The 24,404-nt window shown below is 43.8% G+C and overlaps 1 long non-coding RNA gene across 1 annotated transcript; it reads left to right on the top strand.

The window, feature by feature from the left end:
* Positions 1 to 8,525: 8,525 nt before the first annotated feature.
* On the top strand, positions 8,526 to 24,404 carry LOC109390511 (uncharacterized). Its single transcript, XR_002125589.1, has 3 exons — positions 8,526 to 8,638; positions 23,711 to 23,888; positions 24,104 to 24,404. It is a non-coding gene; the product is annotated as an uncharacterized LOC109390511 (long non-coding RNA).

Here is a 24,404-nt window from a genome sequence, read left to right on the forward strand (position 1 = left end):
GATCTTCGGGTCAACCCTGATTCCTGGGACTTGACCTTTGTGCTTACTTGACCTCTCTGGCTTCTATGATCCAGGTTATCACAGGCTAGATAGAGCAGGGGTCGGCAAACTTTCGAGACAGAAGAGCCGCCAGGGTCGGCAAACTGCGGCTTGCAAGCCACATGCGGCTCCTTGGGAATGTACATGTGGCTCTGAAGTAAAACTGAAAATGAAAATAAAACTATCATTTTTATAAATGATAATAAATAAAACAGTTTCGTTTATAATATTACTTTAAATTTTCCTTATTTGTAAAAATATATTTATGGCTCTCAAATAATTTTTAAATTGTTGTGAGGGACAGGATTGGCTCTTTCAGGGGTCAACAAACTTTTGAGATGGAACGTACCCAAAGAGCTGCATATGACTCGCGGACTGGTTTGCCGACCCCTGGGCTAGAGTGCTACCATCCAAAAGACCTTGACTCACTTCAAAGCAGCCGAAGCATAGATACTGGGATCTCCTGTATATACTTGTATACAGGATATCCTTAAATTGTTGTGTTTGTCTTGGCTGTTTGGGGAGGAGGAAGGCAGGTATCAGTGAGAAGCCTGGGAGTGTGGTGTGGTCAATGGTGGTTGAATTGCCCTTAGATGTTGGAAAGGTGAGATTTGGTTTGTATTGATTTTTCTTTGGACCTGACTCCTGGCTCTCTTTGCTGTTACAGGTAAAACGACCAGTTTCATTAAAGACACTCCAAGTTAAAACAGCCTTACTGACTTTCTGTCTTAGTCTGTGATTCAGGTTCTTTCAACATATGCGTGTCTTTGAACTTTGGCAAGAACCTGGATAGCATGGTGCCCTAAATCCTCCATTTTTAATTGATCCAAGTGACTTCTCTTTTATATTTGTTGCATTATTTGTAGTAGGAAGACATTGGAAACAATCTAAAGATCCATTAGGGGAAGACTTAGTTCTAAGTTAGAGTATGTACATGAAAAGGAGTAAAATGTAGCAATGGACAAGAATGAGGCAGCTGTTTATGTATTATTTTCAGATAATTTTGATGAGAAAATGAAAGTGAGGAGTGGAATAATATATATATATATATATATATATATATATATATATATATATATATATACACTATGCTATCATTTGTGCCTGCATATGCATAGAATGTCTTTAGGAAGATACGTAAGATCATGACAGAGGAGAAGAATTGGGTAGTTGAAGGACAGGAGGGGAAGAGAAATTTACTTTTTAACTGTTTGTCTTTTTTGTACATAGAAAATTTTGTATGATTTTTTTCAGACAGAAAAAAAGTTATGATGAAATGAGTCCATGCAGAAATAATCCAATTAAAAAACTGCCTGGGGAGGCGTGACTAAGGAGTTTCAGGAACGTCCCAAAGCTGCACAAGTTGGTGTAGGTGTAACTGCAGGGAAGCATGACTGGAACAAGCTTACAGCTAAAGAACTGAATGTTAAGGCTGTCTTTGGAGAACTAGTTAAAATGAGCTGTTGTCACCTTAGCCACACTTTTTAAAAAATGGCATGGGTAATATATGAACACATCCTTGGAAAAATTCAAATAATCTACAATAGAAGTATATGGGGTATGGAGTAAGACGTCTCTTCATCTCCCCCAGTGTCATGCCTGCCCTATAGATGGCTGCCTCTGTTATCTTTGTCATTAAATACAGATATCTACACATTTGAACACATATCTTACTGATTTTTTTTTAGTATAGCAATGGAATCAAGATGTATTTACTTTTCAGAAAATTGTTGATTTATTTTTCAATGCCACCCCATACCTGCTAGCAAAGACCTTGGGTATGGTCCATTCAAATAGGGGAGAGAAACGTTTTGGCTGAATTCCCCCCAAATACCAGAACCTCTTGTTCTGAGATCTTATCAGAGGTTTAACTATCTGCCTCTTTGTCTTCCCACGCTATGACCTGTCCCAAAACTCCAAATTACAACTCCATATTGTTTTCTCATACTTATTTGTGCAAATACTGCCTTTAGAGATCTTAAACTCAAATTTGAGATCCCTTACTAAGCCCTCACAGCATCCTTTTTGTGTATGAAACACTCCTGACTGACTTCATCTGTCTTTTCTATCCTTATTATTCCTTCATCTTTATTTCTGCACTCGAAAGAAAATTCCATACATATGTATGTGGAATAAAATGGTACATACCTACTAAATAAAAACACAGTTTTTTTTTCAGAAACTATTTTTTCTTCTTTAATTTCATACTAGACAGAAATAACTTTTCTGGTGGCCTTTTTTTTTGTAATGAAGCAATAAACTTTATTACTTGTTAAAAATAGCTCATGAATGCTTGTGTATCTTCATAACCACATTGTGAATATGCATTCTCTATTCCAGATACAACTTTCTTTTCATTGGATGTTTATCTGACTGAGACTCCAAACACAGCGACGTTTCCTGACATCTTTGGGATTCCGTGAGCACTGGGCCTGTTCTCCAGAACCTAACCTTTTTGGTGAAGATACTGAGCCAATCCCATAGATAGTCAGCTCTCTGCCGCATGGGTGGCAGATGTCTCCACATGCACAGGTGTGCCCACAGCTGCTGTACATCCCAGTGATGCTGTTTTATGAGGGAAAGTTGGTTGCAGTCCAAGAAAGGGACCTCGCAGGGTTAGCCTGGAGCAATGGGTGAAGAAGATAAAGGTTGGTCTTGGTGTCCTAACTCCTGTCCCCATTCTGTGCCTTGCATTGGTGGTGGGGAGGGCTCTCGCCTTTATCTGGGTTCAGTGATTTTTGTTCCCTTTCTTTTTCAAGACCTACTCCCAGGAACTATTTGATAGCACAAGTCAGTTATTAAAAGCTCTGTGGGTTCATCGAAGGTGTCAGGTTGCAGACACATTTTCACGGCACATTTTACTTATAACTGGGAAGCGTTTGACTTTGAAGGAATGAATGTCAGCCATGGTTACGAGTTGGGGCTGGTGCACTTCTGTGATGTGATGTACCAGTTCTAGTCTAGAGAGGAAAGCTGGTGGAGTAAATACAATGTAGAATGTTAATTCATTTGAATAACAATTATGCAAAATAAAGGTTAATGGCGCACTAGATAATCATCCAACATTTCTGTGCTGACCCTTTGGCACAGAGCACAAGAGAGTCAAGTGCAGCAGATCCAGGAAAGGGCAAAGTTTAATAACTGGCTCTAATGCATTTTTATAGCCATTTCCCCAGGCTCTGTTTTTGCAGTGGGGAAAAGAGCTTCCTGAATGATTAGCACAGTTGATAGCTACTGTTCTTTGACTTCAAGAGAGCATGAGATATTCTGCTGATTATATGCAAATGTGTGTTTGCGTGTGCATTTTAAAATCAAATATAAGCAAATGATAGAAGACCCCTTGTTATCTTTTCCAGCACTTAGCCTCTTGCATCTCACTTCTTTCTAGGGAAAGCCCCTGAGGTGGGACCATCATGGTACGTAGATGTGTGTGCGTAGTACCTTCTATAAGATGTGGCATGTGTGACACAGAAAAGTGCTAGGCATGGACGAATAGGTTTGTGTCCCCTGCACCTCACAGCTTTTGAGTTTGCCTGCCAGTTCTGAGAGTGGAGAACTGAAGGAAGTCCAGAAAGTCAAAGTCGATTTATATTTGGAGGATAAGGAAGAATTCGATGAGGAAAGAAAACAGTCGGAACCCCGAGGGAAGAAAGCCAAGACTGAGTTCTTTGGGAATTTGGGGGTGGTTTTGAAAGAGTGGGGGAGATGAGGAGTGGTGCCATGCTCTGGCGAGGAGTGTACTGAGGAGACGGTAGGATGAGGATATTTGGATGTTTTTTTCTGGCTTCCATAACTCGCTTCCCACTTTGAACTTTGCTAAGACGTTGCCGTGACCATTCCCATTATTATTATTTTTTCCTGGATACCTGGGATTCTGTATTGAGATGGACCACAAAGCAATGCAGCTTTACAAAGATGGCACACATCTGTTTACCGACCACTCTCTCTAAACTTATGTTAATTTCATATTGCAAGAGTAGATCATGGTGATGGAGAATTTTAAACAGTCCAGAGCTGGACAAAATAAAAAGCAAAAGTTCACTGGGAACCTCATCAACTGAATATATAACCATATATAAAGGAATATATTTCCAGCTGGTGGCTGTACTCACAGGTTTTTCTTCTATGCATATACTAATGTGTTGTTGATATTTGCAAAATGGGCCTACGTTCTATATACTTCTGTGCAACTTGCTTTTTTCTCTTGTTGGTACCACATGCCATCTCTTTGGTTGGCACAAACCTTTTAGAAATTCTAGCAAAGTTTTCCATCTTGCAGATTTACCATCATTAAAAAAAAAAACCCTGCTCATTATTCATAGGCATTTAGGCTATATGTCCAGCTTTCTGATGTTATAAACAGTGCTGCAATGAGCATTCTTGAACATATGTACATAATAGATTCTACCCAAAACTACCTTTTAAAAAAGAACAAAACTTGTCTCTCCCCTCTCTCTCTCTCTCTCTCTCTCTCTCTCTCTCTCTCTCTCTCTCTCCCCCCTGAGTGGTGGTTGCCTGCAAAAGCATGACACCAGTGTCATAAAATGTGGCCCTAGAGGTCCTGTCATTGAGAATCCCCCCATACCTGCCTCGGATGGCTCTGTAATCTTAGGAATTCCCTCTTCTATTATTACTGGAATTTGCGTGGAGAGAATTAAACTATACACATCAAATGATAGTATCATTCCCTAGTCTCTGATTTGTCTCCCACATAATGTTATTTGTCCTATGTGCTAAGAAAAGGACATAGCTGCTGTTTATCTATTGATATTTCAAGTCATGAGGCAATAGGCTTCCCTTAACTCATAACACATGAGAAAGAACAACGGTCCCAGAAAACGTATTTGTTGTTTGTATCATCCCAATTGCTTATTGAACTGTTTTCTTGCACCTAAATTCAGAACTGCTACAAAGGTTTTACTTTCAACTCTACTCCATTGTTTTCAAGAAGATGTGCTGTGCTCTATCTGCAATTGCTGGTAATGTAGCCAGGTAATGCCTTGTGCTTGTGGGTCACTTTATGCTTTGAGCAAGCTCATTTTCAGCCGTGAGTGAATTAGTCTATGCCCTTAAGGTAAAGCAATATTACTTTCAGAATAGATGGAGATGGCTTTTGCTTATATTAAGAAGCAATAATATAAATCCCTACAAGAAAAAGCTCCTTAGTCACTCAATCAGCTAGATTAAACTATAGGGACACTTTAATATATTTGTTAATTTCTAGAACAGTGTTTCTCAGGTGTGGGCCAGCGGCCCTTTGTCTTGGGATCACTTTAGAGCAGCGGTTCTCAACCTGTGGGACGCGACCCCTTTTGGGGTCGAACGACCCTTTCACAGGGGTCGCCTAAGACCATCGGAAAACAAAAAGATATTTACATTACGATTCATAACAGTAGCAAAATTACAGTTATAGAGTAGCAACGAAAATAATTTTATGGTTGGGGGGGTCACCACAACATGAGGAACTGTATTAAGGGGTCGCGGCATTAGGAAAGTTGAGAGACGCTGCTTTAGAGTCTAGTTAAAATGCAGATTCATGGGCCCCGATCTAGGCTTAAGTGGTCAGAGTTTCTGGAACAGTGCTCCTAGGAATCTGCATATTCAATGAGAGATGAAGACATTTCTCATCCTGCCCAACTTTTCCACAGGTCGTGGATTTATCCATAAATGTTTTTGGGGTCTTCCTTGTGCCCGGTATATGTTGTGCGTTGGAGGGGTGTGATAGGCAGAATAACCCCTACCCCCTCAAAGATATCAATTTCCTAATCCCCAAACTCCTTGAATATGTTACCTTATACGGCAAAAGGGACTTTGCAGCTGTGATTAGGCTAAAGATTTTGAGATGGAGAGGTTATCTTGGAATATCCGATTTGGCCCAATGTCATCACAGAGGTCCTTAGAAAAGGGAGGGGGAGGGTCCGAGTTAGAGAAGATGTGACAAGGGAAGCAGAGGTCGCAGACATGCAGAGCTGGAGACCGGCCATGAGACAAGGCACAGAGGCAGCCTCTACAAGCCAGAGAAGACAAGGAAACCGATTCTCTCCTAGAGCCTCGGGAGAGGGTGTGGTCCTGCACGCCTTGACCTTCTCCCATTGAAACCTGTTTAGACTTTGGACCTTCAGGACTGTAAGAGAATGAATTTGTATTTTAAGCCCCTAAGTTTGTGGTATTCATTACAGCAACTGTAGGAAACTAATATAGAAGATGCTCAATATCCCCCTGCAGATTGATTTGTCGTTGGCTGAATGTGTAACTGTGACGATTAGTGTCGCATCCCCAGAGCTAGCCCAGGGACTGGCATGTAGAAAGTGATCAATAAGGATTTACTGAGTGAGTGAATGAATGAATGAATGATTGATGACTGCACTTACGTGATTTTGACTTTACTGCTCTGATGTAGGCAATGGCTAGAATCAAAATACCAGAGCTCTCAGTCATGTAAGTGACACTGGGGGTGCCCCAGCCAGGTCTGGATATGTACTTTGACTGTCACCACCCAGTCTGTGGACACCAGGAAGTGGTGGTTTTATATGTTCTGTTTGTGTTTTTGTGATTTAACAATCACAGTTTGTTACTTGGTCAGAGTCATATATTTAGATTTCACCTGTGGCTAAAATCTCAAGTTTAGATTTTAAACCCACAATTATTTTTTGGACATTTTGATGTCAGAACAAATGGAAGTGTGCTTAATCAAATAGGTGTTATTTTCCCCCTAGCGAATCGATTTTTCTTTACCTCCATAGAAAATAGAAATGGCGAACCTCGAGTCAAACGGCAGGGGTTTATGTTCAGTTCAGCTCACTTATGACACACTGAACGGGCACTGGCTGTTTCCAGGCCCTGAGTTCAGGGCCGGGTGAAGCTCACTCATTCTTGTCCTGCAGGATGTCTGTGTATTGTCAGATCTACACAAGTTAAGTATTTAGAGCATCAATTATGGACACAGAATGGACTCTAATAATTCAGATAGCAATGTCTGTCCCAAAGTGACAGTCAGGGCAGAGCATCCCGTGAAAGGTGGACCCAGTGGACACCCTGGCCAGATAACTCCAGACGCAGGGTGGAGTGTGACCCCCTCGATGCTCTATTGGACTGCACATGGGCTTTATCGGGCTGCAGATGCGGGCACTGCACCCAGTCTTGAGCATAAAATCAGAGCTCTCTGACGGCTCATCACTCAGGCCCCCGCTGATGAGCTGACAGCCGCAGCTTCACTCATCCCAGACAGAGCCCTCGCAGCCTGGCCTCCTGGCTGTCTCACCGGCCTGGCCTGACATTGGGACTCTCACTGAAGGGACACCCGCTGAACACCGGACTCTCTCATCCTTCTTTAGTGAGACTCTGTTCGCCTTGCCTAACCCTAATGCTTACAGACCGGTGTGACCCTCCTTTGTGGAACCGTTCTCCCTGGACTGTTGGAGAGGATCCTCTGGCCGGAGCCTTGGTGAACGCCCGTGGGAAACCGAGTCCGTAGGACTAGACCCATGGCTTTATTCTAATAAAATCTGACACTGTGGAGAGACACAAACGTGTGTGAGACGGCTACTTTGATAGCCATGTCCCACTCACGACATTGGGTCAGCGGAAATGTCTGCTTTACCCCGTGCACTAAACTTACATCAGCACGGGGCCGAGTCAGGGTAATCAACGCGAGGCCAAGGTGCCATTCTTATTCTCCAGAAAACCCATTAGGAACTGAGAATGACCGTGTCCACGATCTACTGTTGAGGTACAAAGCACCCTCACATTTCATGGCTGAAGACAACAGCTGTTTCATTATCCCTTGCAGTTCTGGGGGCTGATCGGGCTCACTTGGTTCCACTTAGATGGCCAGTGGGGCTGGTGCCCTGCAGCTCCTGTGTGGGGCAGAAAGGGCTGGCCTCAGGCCTCGCCTCTTCATGGGACCTCCTCCTTTCTGGGAGCGGAGTGAAGAGGAACTCAGGGCCATGTTGAATCCACCGTACCAGCCTGTGCTTAGATCCTTCCTCTGTGGCTCAGCACCATTTCCTGAGCTTTTAAGGCCAAATTCTGTGTATTCCTGGCTCCCAGCATCATCACTCTAATGGAGAAAAATGATGTGTTTACATAAAACCAGAGGCTGCGTTTACTGGAAAAATTTGTGAACTTGTACTAACTGGATGAAAATCCAGTCATAAAAGTCAAACGCCAACGCTGACAATTATGAAACAACTTCTATTAGGGTGATATAGATATATGACTTGCATATATATATATATATATATATATGTATATATATATATATATATATATATATATATTTGCAAAGGTAACACAGAGAAGGGAAGAGATAGTTTTGGGGTGCTGGGGGAGATGTGCTGAGGAAGAAAAACCCCATGAAGAGAGAGGAAGTGTGTTCAGGCAGAAACAGTCATGTGGGGACGCGTGTGCAACTGGTTGTGACAGGTGGTGGAGACAACCTTGGGTTAATTCTGAACTCACTCCTGGTGGACCTTAAGCTGGGCTAAGGCATTCAGACTTTATCCCCTGAGTCACAGGGAACCAGACAGGACTTTGGAGCAAGGGAGTGGCATGATCAGAACTGCTCTTGAAACGCCCTTCTGGTGAGGACGTGAGAAAGGTGAGGGGTTTGCATAAACACTCCACAGCTGGGGTCGGGGGTGAGGGGTGGGCGGTGTTGATACAAACGGCCAGGAACCTTTGCAGATAGTTTGGAAAATGTAAACCTTAAGGATAGAATTGAGAGTCTCCTGTGAAGTGGACTCACTGCTATTAATGTTTAAACATGAACTATTAATCACAGTCGGCTGGGAGGCAGGCATTCAACAGAAAATTATAGTAGACAACAGTTAGTTCTTATTGGGCATTTACCATGGACATTTCTGGGCACTTTTCATTTATCAGCTCATATAATCCATACAACAATTCTACAAAGTAGATTCCGTTTTGTCTCCATCTTACAGATAAAGCAAACGAGGCACAGAGTGGCATTAGATGACTTCCTCAGGCTCATATAGCGTGGTAGTTGGCAGAGCTGGCCTTTGCATTTAGAACGCCGGGCCTCTGAGCTGGAGCCTTTAACACAGCCCTGTGCTGCCACCTGGCGGTTCTATGTGGGAAGTGCGACCATAGAGGTGTGCCCCTGTCAGCTGGGCCGGCGGTTGCAGAAAGCTACCTGGAGGATGTGAACTTGAAGCAGAAATGAGAAAGGTTGGGCTGGAAGACGTGGTAGGAGAAAAGTTGGGAGGTCTACACGGGAAGCCACTGGAAAAAGTTGGTGGTGAAAGGGAGTAAGATTCTCACTCAAGCAGGCATTAGTTTGTTCTGAGGGCAAGTTCAGGGCTTTCCCCCTTTCCTTTATCCACGGCCTGCGTTGTAGGAGCGCAGAGTGGGACCGCCAGGCTACCAGGCTGCAGCTTTACCTGCACACCGCCCATCAGGGTGGCCTGGTGGTGGAGACTTGTGACAGAGGCTCAGGGGACAGTTTAAATATGAGGCTGGCCACAAGGTTTTTTAACAAAGCTATTTTCAATTAAAAGAATGCCTGAGAATATGAAACAATTTCACATTTCGGGGGAGAAAGCGTTTCTCATTAGTGCAGATTCAGGATGTGCAGTGTAGAAGGTAGGTGACGGGACCCTGTGCAAGTGTCACCCTAGATTCGCTGGGCCCACTGCCAGCTCAATGGACATTCCCAGCCTCCAGCCATCATCCCCTCTCCTATGGAGGGCCTGTGGTGCACTGGGCCTCCCCTGACCGGCTCCACAGGGGGCTGGGTGTCATGGTCACTGCTCTGAGAGGTGGACAAAGCCAGATGGGCAAAGGTTAACCACCATGGCGTGGACTTGAACCAACCAGAGCGGGGAGACCAGAGGTCCCTCTTTGCCTTCCCCCCATGAACGATATAGAAGCATGGGGTCTCACGTGGCCTAGGTGGGGCACCTACGTGGATGACCCAGCAGCTGTGGGGTTTGCTGGGAGGCGATGGCCAGCTCAGTCAGGCCTGGTCCCCCTTCCCTGCCCACCTCCGCCCTCACTCTGCTGCCCTGAGGCTGCACGCTGGTGAGCCTTGATGGGAGCTGCCCTTTCAAGGGAACCCAAGTCTGGAAACACCAAGATGGTTTCCCCCAAGAAGTCACATGAGGAAAGGAAAACCAGGAAGAATCTGAATTTCGATACGCAGTGCTGTCTCAACTATAGAAAATGTACGTGTGCGCTCATGCATAGGAACCACCCCTCCCCACTCCCCCCACGATACCAAAGGGACAAAAATGGATCTAAACCTGCTGAGAACAAGCTACCAGGTATCTTAACAGTAAATTGTTAAAAAAAAATTCTGCTGATTATATTTATTTCAAAGTTCACATAGGTTTATTGTAGAAAAATTGGGAAACACAGAAAAATTACACAGAAGGAAATTCACTTTCATCTTACCATCCTTAGAAAAATAGCCAGAAACTCCCTGTTTCCCCAAGGCCAACCCACATACATGATGGTTTCACCTACTGACCATGTCCCCCCAGATTTAACCTTCTTACGTACTGCCGTCACTTTTGGGGTGTTCTATTACAGTCTGCCATCTTTTTTTCTTTTTTCTTTTCTTTTGAAAGAAGATCCTCATATATTTCTAGGCCTGAGAATGAAATTGATCTTTGCATAGGGGCCTCAAAACTGCTTAACAGTGTTGGGACACAAGGACCTACAGGAAAATGTGAGCTAGTGGGGGTCTATGAGGGGACAAGCCCATTCTTCTGACACGTGCGGTGTTTTTTTTTTAAGATTTTTATTGGGGAATTGGGGGATGGGAACAGACAAGTTGCTGTCTTTTTGTTCTTCAGTCTAGTTGTGGAGGACGTTGCTTCACTGGCCCAAGTTGGCACCATCATTGCGCTCTTCCCGGGTGAGGCACATCAGTCGCTGGCTTCTGGATGGCCGCTCACGCTGGCTGCTGGCCACACACGGTAGCCCATGGCAACCCACTGCAGCAGGGGCTGCAGCCTACGCCGTCGCCAGCGACTCACGGCAGCCCAGCTCCAGGTTGAGCTGTTGTTCAGCATCTTAGCTGTGGAGGGCAGTGTCACTGGCCCTCATATGTGGGATCCGAACCGGGGCCCTCTGGCGTCCCAAGCCAGTTCTTAACCAACACGCCACTCGGCCGGCCCATGTTTTGCCAAACAGAAACCCAGCAATGTGGAGGGAATCTGCCCTTCTCCCCCAGTCCTGCAGCCTCCGCCATTTGTTTATCTCAGATGCAGTGCAGGCTCAGGAAACCATTGCTCCATGTCTCCTGCTGCCTCGGAGGAATGTGAAGTGCCGTGGGCTGAGTCAGAGCCACCAGAGTGATGCCCTTACATTGAAAGTCTACGTGCTGCCACGCTGAGCACCCCATGAGCTTATTTTAGGGCAAGTTTGGATACGCGGATCAGCGGCCTTGACAAGAGTTCTTGACCAAGACAGGAAAGTGATTGCTAGGGAACGTAAGCCACTGACTCACAGATGGCTTTCTGGGAAGGTGGTTTTCTTCCTCAGATCACCACACTTCAGGACAGAGGCAGGAGTGGGGCTTTGAGCGACATGAGACTGGAGGGGCCGCCAGGGGCCAGGGCCACCTAAGGCGTGGGGCCTTGTTACGAATTTTGTCTTTTTCCAAACAGCGATGGGAAGCCACGACTGTGCATTAAATATCACTCTTCCAGGCTAGCGTGGCCAGGGGCTGGAAAATCACTTATTGAATTGATCTAAGAGAAGAAAATCCATTTTTACACCTGCCTTTTGGAATTGATTCTTGACATGAGATAAATCATTCTCCATTGTTGGTCCCGTGAGCTTCCAGAAAACAGGCTGCAGATCCAAGAATAATGCTGCAAACACACAGGGCTGGGTGAGTGGGTGGGCGTGGGGGTGGGAGGGACCCCTTCTCCAGGATGCCTGGGGACACCCCACTGTGCCCAGCAGCTTTCAGCCGCAGCCTCAGCCCAGGCAGAACTAGATCTCCTTCTGACCCCTAAAACCTCACGGTATTGTTGGGGTGAAAGCAACCTGTTTCCCCTAATTGATAACACAGGGCCCCCACTGTTGAGAACAATTTTCTCAAGAACCATTTAGAAAAAGAAGGCCAGAGAGGAAGCTGCCTACAGGAATTCATAGACCCTTTGTGCACTGAAAGTTTGCACGGACTCTCACACATGACTTTCTTTTCTTGGGGCAAAGCCAATGTTTAAGAGAAGCGTTTGCAACTTGGGGGTGACAGTTTTAGATAGGAAACTACAGGTTAAAGTCTAGACAGCTGATACAGTAAGACGGAGCTTCTTTAAAGCAGTGACACACTTCTTGGGTGCCAAAGGTATTTATGAAACAAAGCACAAGGCCAGAGCGTGTGCTCCGTGAGCTTCCTTCTGCCACAAATAAGCTTTGTGGTTTTCAGACTGCTTCTGGACTCAGTTTCTCCACGGGGCCGGAGAAATGACAATATTAGCTGATGCCGGGGGTGGCGTAGGAACCTTGTTTAAATGTTCTGTAATAATAAGCTAAAGGGTAAGTGAGCGGAACAAAATGCAGATTATTGGGTCAGTGACGATACACATTGTTCTTCTATGTCAAGAAATACCCAAACTCCCCACCCCTCGTATTTCTCCCCCCAGCCACAAGGTACTAATTTCTATTGTCTCCAGATATGACGGGGGCAGCCTCGCAAGTGCTTTTGTACAAAACTGGAAAGTGGAAAGGGGCGGTATAGAGTCCCAAGGGGTTATTAATCTCTAACAAATGCCTTTAACTACTGTCAATGGTCTTCGCAGTTTTACTTCTCAGCTATTTCTATTTGAAAAGCAATAGGGGGTGGGGTGGTGGTATAGATGAGGATAAAAGGGATCAAATATATGGCGATCAAAGGAGAACTGACTCTGGGTGGTGAACACACAATGTGATGTATAGATGATGTATTACAAAATTGTGCACCTGGAATCTATGTAACTGTACTAACAATTGTCACCCCAATCAACTTTAATGAAAGAAAAAAAAAAGCAATAGGATAAAGAGATGAAATGAACTCTCCTTCCGTTGACCGAGGCTCAAGCGGCCCACACCTCCACTTTTTTCATAAGAAGAGTGGTTTTCTTCCACAGCTGGTGTGGACGGCCAGGAGTTGCGGTCTGGGTCCCAAGGCAGAGAGACCAGAGACCATGAGGTGAGAGCCTCGTTGACACAAACTCTCCCATGCCTGTAACTGAAAGGGGTGGTCTAGCTGACACCTGACTTTCAGAAGAAAGATCTGGAACCGTAAGAGGCAGAGTAGGGTAACTTTGTGAACACTCTTGTAATACTAAAGTTTACTCTTTGCCGAATACTGTTGACGTTTTTAATGTGTTCATGATGTGAAATAGCACCTAAAGGGAATTGCGTGGAAATGGTTCCTATGTGGTTTGTTATTGGCCAGTAACATTGTACTCTAGGCTCATATATTAATGTGGAAATTCTTTGGGTCCCGGAACTGTTCTTAGGACAGCTAGAAAAGTGTGAGAAAAATGTCCTGGCATGGTGTGCAGACGGATTCTGAGGGAGGCTTCAGGGGCCAAACCAGAGGGATTGGGACACCCTCTGTGCCCAGTCCCTACTCTGTTAGTTTCTAGGTGATAAATATTTGTTTCCGTTTCTATTATATATCTTTAAATGATAGCATGCTTTGGTTCACCCTGTGGAAGTTAATCACATTTAGCGCCTGTATGAGTTTCCAATGGTCACTTAGCAAATAACCACAAACTTGGTGGCTTCAATGCCACACATTTGTTCTAAAGTCCAGACGTCTGGAACCAGCCTCACTGAGTCAAAGTCAAGGTCCTTCGGGAGGCTCTGAGGGGACAAGCTGCTTCCTTGCCTTTGGTGGGTTCTGGAGGCCTCATGCATTCCTTGACTCATAACCCTTTCTCGTATCATTCCAACCTCTTCCTCCCACTGTCACAACACTTTCTTCCTCTTCCGTAGTCGAAATCGCCCCGTGTCCTTTTCATAAGGACACTTGTGATCACATTTGAGGTCTCCTGCCCTGGTAATCCAGGATAACCTTCCCATTTCAAAATCCTTAGTCACACCTGCAAAGTCTGTTTTCCCTGGTTAGGTCTCAGTCACAGGTTCCAGAGATTAGGACCTGGACATCCCTGGGAGCCACTGTTCAGCCGACCACAGCTCCTTTTTCTTTAACTTTGGTCAAATTAGATGACTCAGAGGCTCAAGTTTAGTCCAGAGAAAAACTTCACAAGACCTGAAAATATTTGCAAAATATAAGGCAAACATTAAACTTCCCTAAAAGCAAACGTTTTAGCTTTAGAAAGTGTAATTTGGTCAAAGAAAATGCTTCCTTTCGAGTTTTTTAAAACATTTGACCTGCTGGCAAACAGAACATGTGTTTGCTGAAAATACATTTTATGGGACTAGCAGCTTTTTCTTATAATTCATGTCTTTCTTTTATGTATTGTTACTGTTGGCCCTGTCGTGACGACTTCCGCTAAGTTCCTGCAGGCTTGTATGATAGGTGTTTTCCTTAGAGCTTCCCTATTTCTGAAACTTCCTTTCTCTTCCCATCACAAGTCCATTGATCTGTGACAAACTTCTGTTTTGCCCACGTGAGCCTGTGCGGGGAACACGTGTCAGCCGAGAAAAAAAGACTGCTGGAGTTCAGAGCAGTATTTAATTTCCTCCATGTCCCACAGTGAATGTCCTAGAGAATGTGCTGGAATGCTTGAAGGAGGTAGAGGCATGTTTTAAGATGGAGAAATGTAGTTGTTTCTGCATTAGTCTGAATATCAGGAGATCTGGTTGTACTCAAACCACCTAAATAATTTGGGGGCCACCCACTCTCCTTTAGCCACTGGATCCTCACTAGAAGGCAAAGGATTTTTCTAGGTTATCTGTCAGTCCCATGCTAAGTTAAATCTACTAAGTTAAATCTACTCTTAAAAGTTTTTCTATTTGGCGAAGGCCAATGTGAGGACTTCTGGGTCCTGACTGAGGCCCCCCTCTGAGTACTTTTGTCCTAGAGATTCCCAGAGTACGTGAATAACACTCCAAGTACAAAGCAAACAAACAAAACCAGAAAACAAATAACAGGCGTGGGGAGCTGGAAGTCACATTTCTTTGCTCCATGGCCCGTGTGATGAAAGGGGCAGGTTCTACTGTACGAATGAAGTTCGTGCTCCTCAGTGGCCTGGTCAAGGCCCCCACATTGCCTGGACACTGACCCTCTGTCACTAACCACAGGCGTATGTGCTGAGAGCCCCGCATTTACTTTGTTCCTTAGGCTCTAACTCAGTCTGCTCAGTGGGGTTCTACTAGGTCTTCTGCTGTCCCCAGAGTTTCTGACAGTATCAAAGTTTCCAACTAGCATGCATTCTTATGGTCACCCAACTTTCCTTCCCCTGCTCTCTCATCATACCCAAGTTCCTGTTGAGTTTTCTAAAATAAGGCCATTTTTTTTTAAAAGATTTTTATTGGGGAATTGGGGGAAGGGAAACAGACAAGTTGCTGTCCTTTTGTTCTTCAGTCTAGTTGTGGAGGACGTTGCTTCACTGGCCCAAGTTGGCACCATCATTGCGCTCTTCCCGGGTGAGACAGATCAGTCATCAGCTTCTGGACGGTCGCTCACTGTGGCTGCTGGCCGCTCATGCTGGCTGCTGGCCACACACGGTAGCCCATGGCAACCCACTGCCACAGGGGCTGCAGCCTACGCCGTTGCCGGCGACTCATGGCAGCCCAGCTCCAGGTTGAGCTGCTGTTCAGCATCTTAGCTGTAGAGGGCAGTGTCACTGGCCCTTATATGTGGGAATCGAACTGGGGTCCTCTGGTGTCCCAAGCCAGTTCTTAACCAACGCGCCACTCGGCCGGCCCCCTTTTTTTCTTTGTTTGTTTGTTTGTTTGTTTGTTTTAAAGAGTGGCTTTAGGTTCATAGCAAAGTTGAGAGGAAGGTGCAGAGATTTCCCATATATCCTCTGCCCCTACACATGCACAGCCTCCCCCAACTTCAATATCCTCCCACCAGAGTGGGACATTTGTTATAATGGATGAACGTACATTGACACATCATTATCATCCAAAGTCCATAGTTGACACTAGGGTTCACTCTTGGTGTTGTACATACTATGGGTTTGGGCAAATGCATGATGAAATTTATCCATCATCATGGTATCTTATGGAGTATTTTCACTGCCCTAAAAATCCTCTGTGCTCTGTCTATTCATCCCTCCTCTCACCCCACCCCTCAATTTCCTGGCAACCACTGATTTTTTTTTTTTTACTGACTCCATAGTCTTGCCTTTTCCAGAATGTCACATCGTTGGAATCACACGTTATGTAGCCTTTTCAAATTGGCTTCTTTTACTTAGTAATGGGATTTTAAGGTTTTTTCATGTCTTTTCCAAGACTTCATAATTCATTTCTTTTTAGGCCTGAATAATGTACCATTTGTCTGGATGTACTACTGTTTATTTATATATTCATCAATTAAAGGACATTTTGGTTGCTTTCAAGTTTGGAATTTATGAATAAAGCTGCTATAAATATTCATTTTTGTGAGGATATTCATTTTAAACTTTTTTGGATAAATATCAATCAGAACAATTGCTGGATTGTATGGTAAGAGTACATTTAGTTTTGTAAGAAACTGTCAAACTGTCTTCCAAAGTGGCTGTACCATTTTGCCCCACCAGCAATGAATGAGAGTTCCTGTTGCTTCACGTCCTTACCAGCGTGTGGTGTGGTCAGTGTTTGGGATTTTGGCCATTCTAATAGGTGTGGAGTGGTATCTCATTGTTGTTTTAATCTGGGATTTTCCTGATGACATATAATGTTGGGGCATCTTTTCATATGCTGATTTGCCATCTGTATATCTTCTTTGGTAATGTGTCTTTAAGGTATTGGCCCATTTTTAATTTTCTTTCCCCTTATTGTTGAGTTTTAAGAGTTCTTCATATATTTTGGATTACAGTCCTTTATTACATGTCTCTTTTGCCAATATTGGAAAATATTTCGGTTTGCTTTCCTTCTCATTCTCTTGCCATTGTCTTTTGCAGAGCAGAGGTTTTTAATATTAATGAACTCTGGCTGATCAATTATTTCTCTTATGAACTGTGCTTTTGGTGTTATATATAAAAAAATCATTGCCATGCCCAAGGTCATCTAGATTTTCTGCAGTGTTATCTTCTAGGAGTTTTATAGTTTGGTATTTTAGTTTGTATTGATTTTCAATGCAAAGCACTTTAGCTACCTCTTTTGTGTCCTTGTCATTGCTTATGGTGAGGTTAACCACTTGTTATGACATTTTGCTTTTGCAAACAGTCCCCTCTCTGAGAGTATTTCTGGCAGCAGGTGTTAAGATAATGGCTTACTGTTCTCTGCATACTTAGTTATCCCATAATATCCATGGAGGGGAGGGTAAAAGCCTTGTGCTGGAACATGAATGTAATCTTGCTTTGAAAGCATCACTTTTTTTCTGAACCAAATAGTACAACATAGTTTATAACATAATAATTGAATAGTTGCTTTTCAATAACCGATAACTATTATCTCTAGCTTTGCCCGTGGCCTTCTTCTTATGATTACGAAAGCCTTTCCTTTAAATGTAACGATGTGTTACTTTATCTTTTCTCCATATCTTTTTTTTTCTCCCCAAAGTGAAATAAGCAGAAAGGAGCCTGAGAGCAGATGGCAGAGAATCAGCTAAACAGCATCACAAGACCGAGGCCCGAGGGCTGGCTCTCCTCCTCTCTAGATAACTCGCCCTGGAAAACTTACTCAACCAAGCTGGGCCCCCATTTCATGATCTGAAACACGAGTCATTGCTCTAGACGCGCTCGGAAATTTCTATGAAAATATTATTGAACTCTAAGTAGGTCACTTTTCATAGATTTTCCCCCATCTAAGTCGACCCTAGAAAGACTTTTCAAATCTAAATAAGCCACTTTTAAGAAAGAGACAAAGGATATACAAGAGGAAATGATGAGTGTACTGTTTTCCATTTCTTAATTTTAAAATTAAAGTTCTGGTAAACTCTATCAGAATTTCCATGAATCATGAAAAGGGTGGGCCTCTTGTCTGTCTGTCATTGATTAATTACCTTCCCTTTCTAGTGCACCTGGAATTATAGGAGTTTTCTATGTTCTGAACTTTTTTGATGGTTTGGTAAAACAGCATCAAGGCTTTCAATACTTATTCCCAAGAAGCATTGATGTTAAAATTTTATCCTTGGTGTTGAGGTCTTTTACTTACCCTGATAGAAAATGAAAAAAATTCTCTCCCACACCTTGAAAACTGGTGTGAAAAAATAATACTAACAATAAAGGTCTTTCTTGTCATGAAAAAAAAGTTGACATTTATATGTTTTGGTTCAGCTTTTTCTTTCTGCCTGTGTGCTGACAGGTGCAGTTCCAATCCACATGATTCATTTTCTACCTGTTGGTTTTACTTTGCATCGCTTCAAGCAAGCCATTTGTTTAAAAATAAAAAGGAAGTACAAGAATGTGCCAGTATAAACTCATGGCTTCTGCTCCAAGGTTTTAGGTTGCTAGGGGACGGTTTTACCTTTGAAAGGACTGTGGTTAAAAAAAAAAAAAAAGCAGATGGGATCATCCAGTGTTTGCAGTATTAAATAATTCTGGCTGAGATGGTGTGTGGGGGCGTGTTGTGGTGTATGTGGTAGTGTTAGAAGTGAGTAGAAGTCACCCACCTGACCAAGCCCAGGGTCCAGCAGGGACTTGATTTTCTCCAAACTCATGTCCCAGTGAAGACTGCAAGGAAAAGGAAAAGAAATGCAGCCTTCTGTCATTAGAAAGAGAGAAAAAGACCCGAGAGGCTTAGGTGGGGCGTTGAGAACCAGCAGCAGGAGGAACTGGTCTTTGCATCTGGTAGTGGGAAAGGGCTTTTGAAAATTAAATTATTCCCTGAAAAGTGGCCGCAATGACAAGAGTAAGTTAGAAGATAATAATGAAGAAACCCGCATGACTGGGCTTGAGCTTGTGCATAGACGTTTTATTTCTTTTAAATTTTGCTCTTTCATTTTGGAATCATGTTAGACTTACAGAGAAGTTAAAGAGAATGCAGAGAGAGAGTTGCCATGTTCCCTTCACCCAGATTGCCCGAATGTGGCCAGCTTACATAACTGGGGCACCTTCATCAAGACTGAGATTCTCGAGGCCGGCCGAGTGGCTCAGTTGGTTAAGAGTCCGAGCTCTGAGCAACAGGGTCACCGTTCAATTCCCACATGGGCCTGTGAGCTGTGCCCAAGCTGAGCTGCCGCTGAGCTGCCAACAGGTGGCAGGATGGCTCAGCTGGTGAGACCACGTGCTCCTAACAACAAGGTTGCTGGTTTGACTCCCGCATGGGATGGAGGGCTACACCCACCCGCAACTAAAATTGAACATGTCACCTTGAGCTGAGCGGCCCCAAGCTGCCTACGGGCAGCTGGATGGTGACTGGACTTGGAGCTGAGCTTGCTGCACCCTCCACAACTAAGATTGAAGGACAACAACTTGGCTGTTCCCTTTCCCCAATTCCCTTATAAAATCTTAAAAAAAAGAAAAAGAAAAGAAAAGAAAAGAAAAAAGACTGAGATTCTCATTGGCACATCCCTATGAATTAGCACCAGACTGAATTGTATTCACTGGTTTTCCACTCATGTCCTTTGGAGGGTCCCCTTGAGGCAATCACCTTGCATTGAAAGTTCTGGTGAGCTCAACCTGTCTCCTTCTGGTCTGTGACAGATTCTCAATCTTTCTTGGTTTTCATGACCTTGACAGTTTTGAGGAGTCAAAGTTTTTTAATTGTTTATCTTTTGTAATTTAACTAGTTTATTTTTATTAAAAAAGGTTTTTTTTTGTTGTTTCCTTTTTTAAATAAATGATGGCCAGTGAATACCTGGCGAGTGGCTGCGTCCATCACTGTTACCTGCTGGGAAGGTCCCCATCAGGCTGATGTTGTCCCAAGGTAAATACGGTGGGACATGCCTGGGAGAAGACTGCTGGCTTTTAGGGAGAATGTCTAGCAAATGACTTTATTGTATCAAGGTTAGGGGTTACAGGGTGGAGTTGGAAGGGGGCTATTTCTCCCCAGTTCAGTTTTAGTGACTTGACCAACAAAGGAGTGTCAATTTCTTTATACCCTGGGCAGGTAGGCTGGAAAGAAAGGGTTCTCTTTGCTCCCAGGGTGAGCAGGGCACATGGAGGTTCCCCGTAAAAAACAAAAACAAATCCAAACCCAAAACAGCTTTATTAACATTTAATTCACATACTGTTGAAAATGTACAATGTAATGTTTTCAAATATATTCATAGGGTTGTGGGACCATCACCACAATCTTATTTTAGAACATTTCCATCCCTCTCCCCGCAAAGAAACCCCAGGGTATGCGTGTCAGTCACTTCTGATTCTTCCCCCACCTCTAGCCCCTGGCAACCACTCACCCACATCTGTCTCTATGGATTTGCCTCTTCTGAACATTTTATATCAATGGAATCATACACTTAGTGGTCTTTTGTGTCTGGCTTCTTCCACTAAGCATGAAGTTTTTGAGGTTCATTTCTGTTGCAGCATATATCAGTAATTCATCTTTTAACTATTTCTCTGATAAATATTTCATTGTTTGGATATACTATGTTTTTTAATGACTGACTCCATGAAAAGGGGAAGAGAAAGTTGGCAGAGCTGTCACATTGATGATGGTGTGGCTGGGGCGAAATAGGAGAAAAGGCAGGGCTACTTCTTTGGCAAGACTGGATTTCCATGGAGTGGAAACTTCTAGAAACCACAAATGATTGTTTCTACAAATCATGAGCCTTGTGTCTGTCTGGCCCCACCTGGTTCCCAGCCCCGCAGCCTCCTCTGCGCGCCTGGGACACCTGGATTCCCATCTGTTGGTGCAGAATCGCTCTATTTTAAGGGCCTGTTTTTAATCTTTGGGATGGAGAATGGATTTAAGAAGCATTACCTCACTGTTTTTCAAATAAGTGTTTTCATGTTCTGGAAGACAGCAATAGATGCTCTGTTACTGTGGAAAACAAAAAACGGAATTCTGTGATCCAATACATTTGGGAAATGCCTTATGTTTCCAGTGGAGATTTAAAATGAATCTGTACACCTGAAATCTATGTAACTTTACTAACAATTGTCACCCCAATAAACTTTATTCGTAATAAAAAAAAATCGAGTATATGAATGCCTCTACAAAAACATCAATAAAGTATCTGGTCAACTTTGTTGAGCCCATGGCCTCCCAAGATTACCTCTCATCATCTCCAGGGTCAGTGGTGGTCCACAGAAAAGTGTGGAAGATGGTTGTTTCGGGTAATGCACTAGGACTGTGCCCCCCTCTCACTGGCCCAGCCTGAGCATGTGCTGCAGCTGTGATTACAGGGCATCTGCCCTGATTCCTGGGGCTCAGGCCATGGCTCAGGGCACAGCCCTGGGGAATACCCATGTTTTATTCTCCATGTCGTTCTGGGACCCTCCAACTCACCCTGAAAACTCAGCCCAGGGATGGGGCTTTGTCAGCTCCTATCAGCTCTCCCCAGTGTTCTCTGCATCTTTACCCACCTTATCGGGAAGGTCCCTTCACAGATTGTTTATCATCCCTTGGACACTTCAGTTTCTTTCGTGCTTAGTGTCCTGACAATACATTCTTCTGCCTGGATGACCTACAAATGGCATAACTCCCACCTGCTGCGGTTTCCACCCACTCCTCACCAGGTCCTGGCTCCACGCACCGAGGCTCCCTTGTCCCACAATAGTTTATTAATCCCAAGGTACCATGTTTGAGATATGGGTGTGCCCCTCCGGAGTGTCTTGCACGAGGCAGATGCCTGAGATTTGTTGCTGACATTGTATCAGGGTGACATCCATGTGCTCATCCTTCCCAGGGTTCATTTCTGTGCTGTGTTGCTGCTGAAGGGCCATGTGCTTCACGAGTCAGGCAGGCTCAGGTTTTAAACTTGACCCTGACACTTGATAGTGATGTGACCTTGGGCCAGATATAAATTTCTCTGAGTTTCAGAGTTCTCATCTGTAGAATGGGGATTAATAAACCTACGTCACACAGTTGTTGTAAGGATTGGTGTAGACACCATCATTGTTAATAAGAATGAGTAGTTCTCAAATATCATTTTGAGAGACACTGGAGTAAATAACAAATATGAAATTTCCTAGTGAAGCACTTTTGTATGAGTTAACATTTGAAAATTACTTAGAACAAAGCCTGGTTTATAAGGTGTGTAAGTTAAAATAATAAGGAAATTTCTTTCTTCTTCTTTTTATATAATAAGAATCCCATCTCTGTGTGCTTACATCAGTGTCCAGTGTTTTTTTCAGGTTCCTCATCCTACACCTGGAGTCCAGACATTCCTTCCAGGCAGAAACCAAGATAATTGTAGTATTCATTTTGTTTTCATTTTGTGCTACCTTTTCTCCAGTGTCTGAAAACAGCTCTTTCATATATTTTCAATGTTCATTGTTCTAGTTATTTTTGGCTTGAGGTTAAATTCAATCCTACCAGGTCTGACAACTAAGTTCGCGAACTTGTTACAATGATGTTGCTAACTTTTTTTTTATATATCAGAGGGATTATTCGTTATGAATTTGTACTAACTGGACAAATAGTTAACCAAGTTTATTATTTGGAAGTGCTGAAAAGACTGTGTGGAAAAGTTAGACACCCTGAATTTTTCACCAACAATTCATGGCCCTTGCATCACAACAATGCACCAGCTCACACAGCACTGTCTGTGAGGGAGTTTTTAGCCAGTAAACAATAACTGTATTGGGACACCCTCCCTACTCACCTGATCTGGCCTGCAATGACTTCTTTCTTTACCCGAAGATCAAGGAAATATTGAAAGGAAGACATTTTGATGACATTCAGGACATCAAGGGCAATACAATGACAGCTCTGATGGCCATTCCAGAAAGTTTCAAAATTGCTTTAAAAGGTGGACTAGGCACTGGCATCAGTGCATAGCTTCCCAAGGGGAGTACTTCAAAGGTGACCATAGTGATATTCAGCAATGAGGTATGTAGCACTTTTTCTAGGATGAGTTTGTGAATTTAATTGTTAGACCTTCATATGACCCATTGACTCAGAGAGGAAATTGGAAAATCACTTGTATGGGGCTGCTAGTCACACTGGGATTTGGGGGCAATGCCCTGCTTTGGTTGGGTTCCACCATGATAACATTGAACCACCGAAGATAACCAGAACTGCAAACAGCATGGAAGAGCTGGGAACTGTGCCAGCTGAGAGGTGAAATTTAATTGTACTTTTAAAGAAATCCTCTTGTTCAAAGGAAAGAAAAACTAAGTAGATTATCAAGCATACTTCTGACCCTCAAACCACGTAGCAATGCCCCGCACCCACACACGTTTCAAGTGCTGCCTTGAAGACCCGTGCCCTTCTCACTAAAATATCCCTCTCTCCCTCTCTCCCTCCTTTATCTGTTCAACTTCAGCCCCATTATCACAACCTTTCCCTCTTAACCTGCCTCCTGTCCCCCATTTCCTGTTCCCCAGATCCACAGGACGCCAGGGAGAGATAACCCCCAACACCGAAGGACAAGTGTGCATTGACCATGTCAGTGTTTTCCTGGACATGGACTTTCCGGTGGCCTCTAAAGAGTAAAGTCAGAAACTGGTCAGCAGATTTTTTTCCCCCGTCTCTCTCCTAGGGGAGCCGCAGCTGGGAGGCAGACATGTTTGGTCGAGTCGATAGAACTTTTGGGATGGATCATTTCCTATTGGAAAGAGAATGACAGTAGTGAGTCGCTGAATGAATAGCTTCTGCCCTGTCTTCAGAGGACTGCTGGGCCACACAGTCAGCCTTCTACAACAGAGCTGTCTTTGCAGGTGAGGGGCTGGGATCCAACTGCTGAGCTCAGGAAATGGTTCCCAGACCTTGAACCATGAAGTCAGTTTGCAAATCTTCCATTGCGTGCTGTTTAGATGTCTCCACAACTTTGGTGTTTACTTACTTTTTTCTCTTTTGTATAGTTTGCATATCTGTAGGTGCTGTAGAGTATGCATATCTGATTTGTATCTGTATCTGCATATCTAATTTGTAGGTGCTTTGGCATCTAGCCAGGAAAATTGCTCCCATGCGATATATCCACGTGTTCTTGGTTTTATGGCTAAGAAGCTTCGGTGCATCGATGTGGAAAAACACTGATTCAAGGAAGAAAAGAGCATGTGTGTATCTTGGAGTTGGTGGTACAGGATGGTTTTGGGAAAAATTATCTTGATCTGCAACTAATGAGTTTTAAGACTGACCAAACTTTTCAGTGTGCGATTGGTTGACTTGTTTGTTGAGTCGGGGGAGTGAATCTTAACGTCACTCACAACACTGAAATCTTACTGTGGATTGAA

This window comes from Hipposideros armiger, unplaced genomic scaffold (genome assembly GCF_001890085.2).
Source record: "Hipposideros armiger isolate ML-2016 unplaced genomic scaffold, ASM189008v1 scaffold_273, whole genome shotgun sequence".
NCBI lineage: Eukaryota > Metazoa > Chordata > Mammalia > Chiroptera > Hipposideridae > Hipposideros > Hipposideros armiger.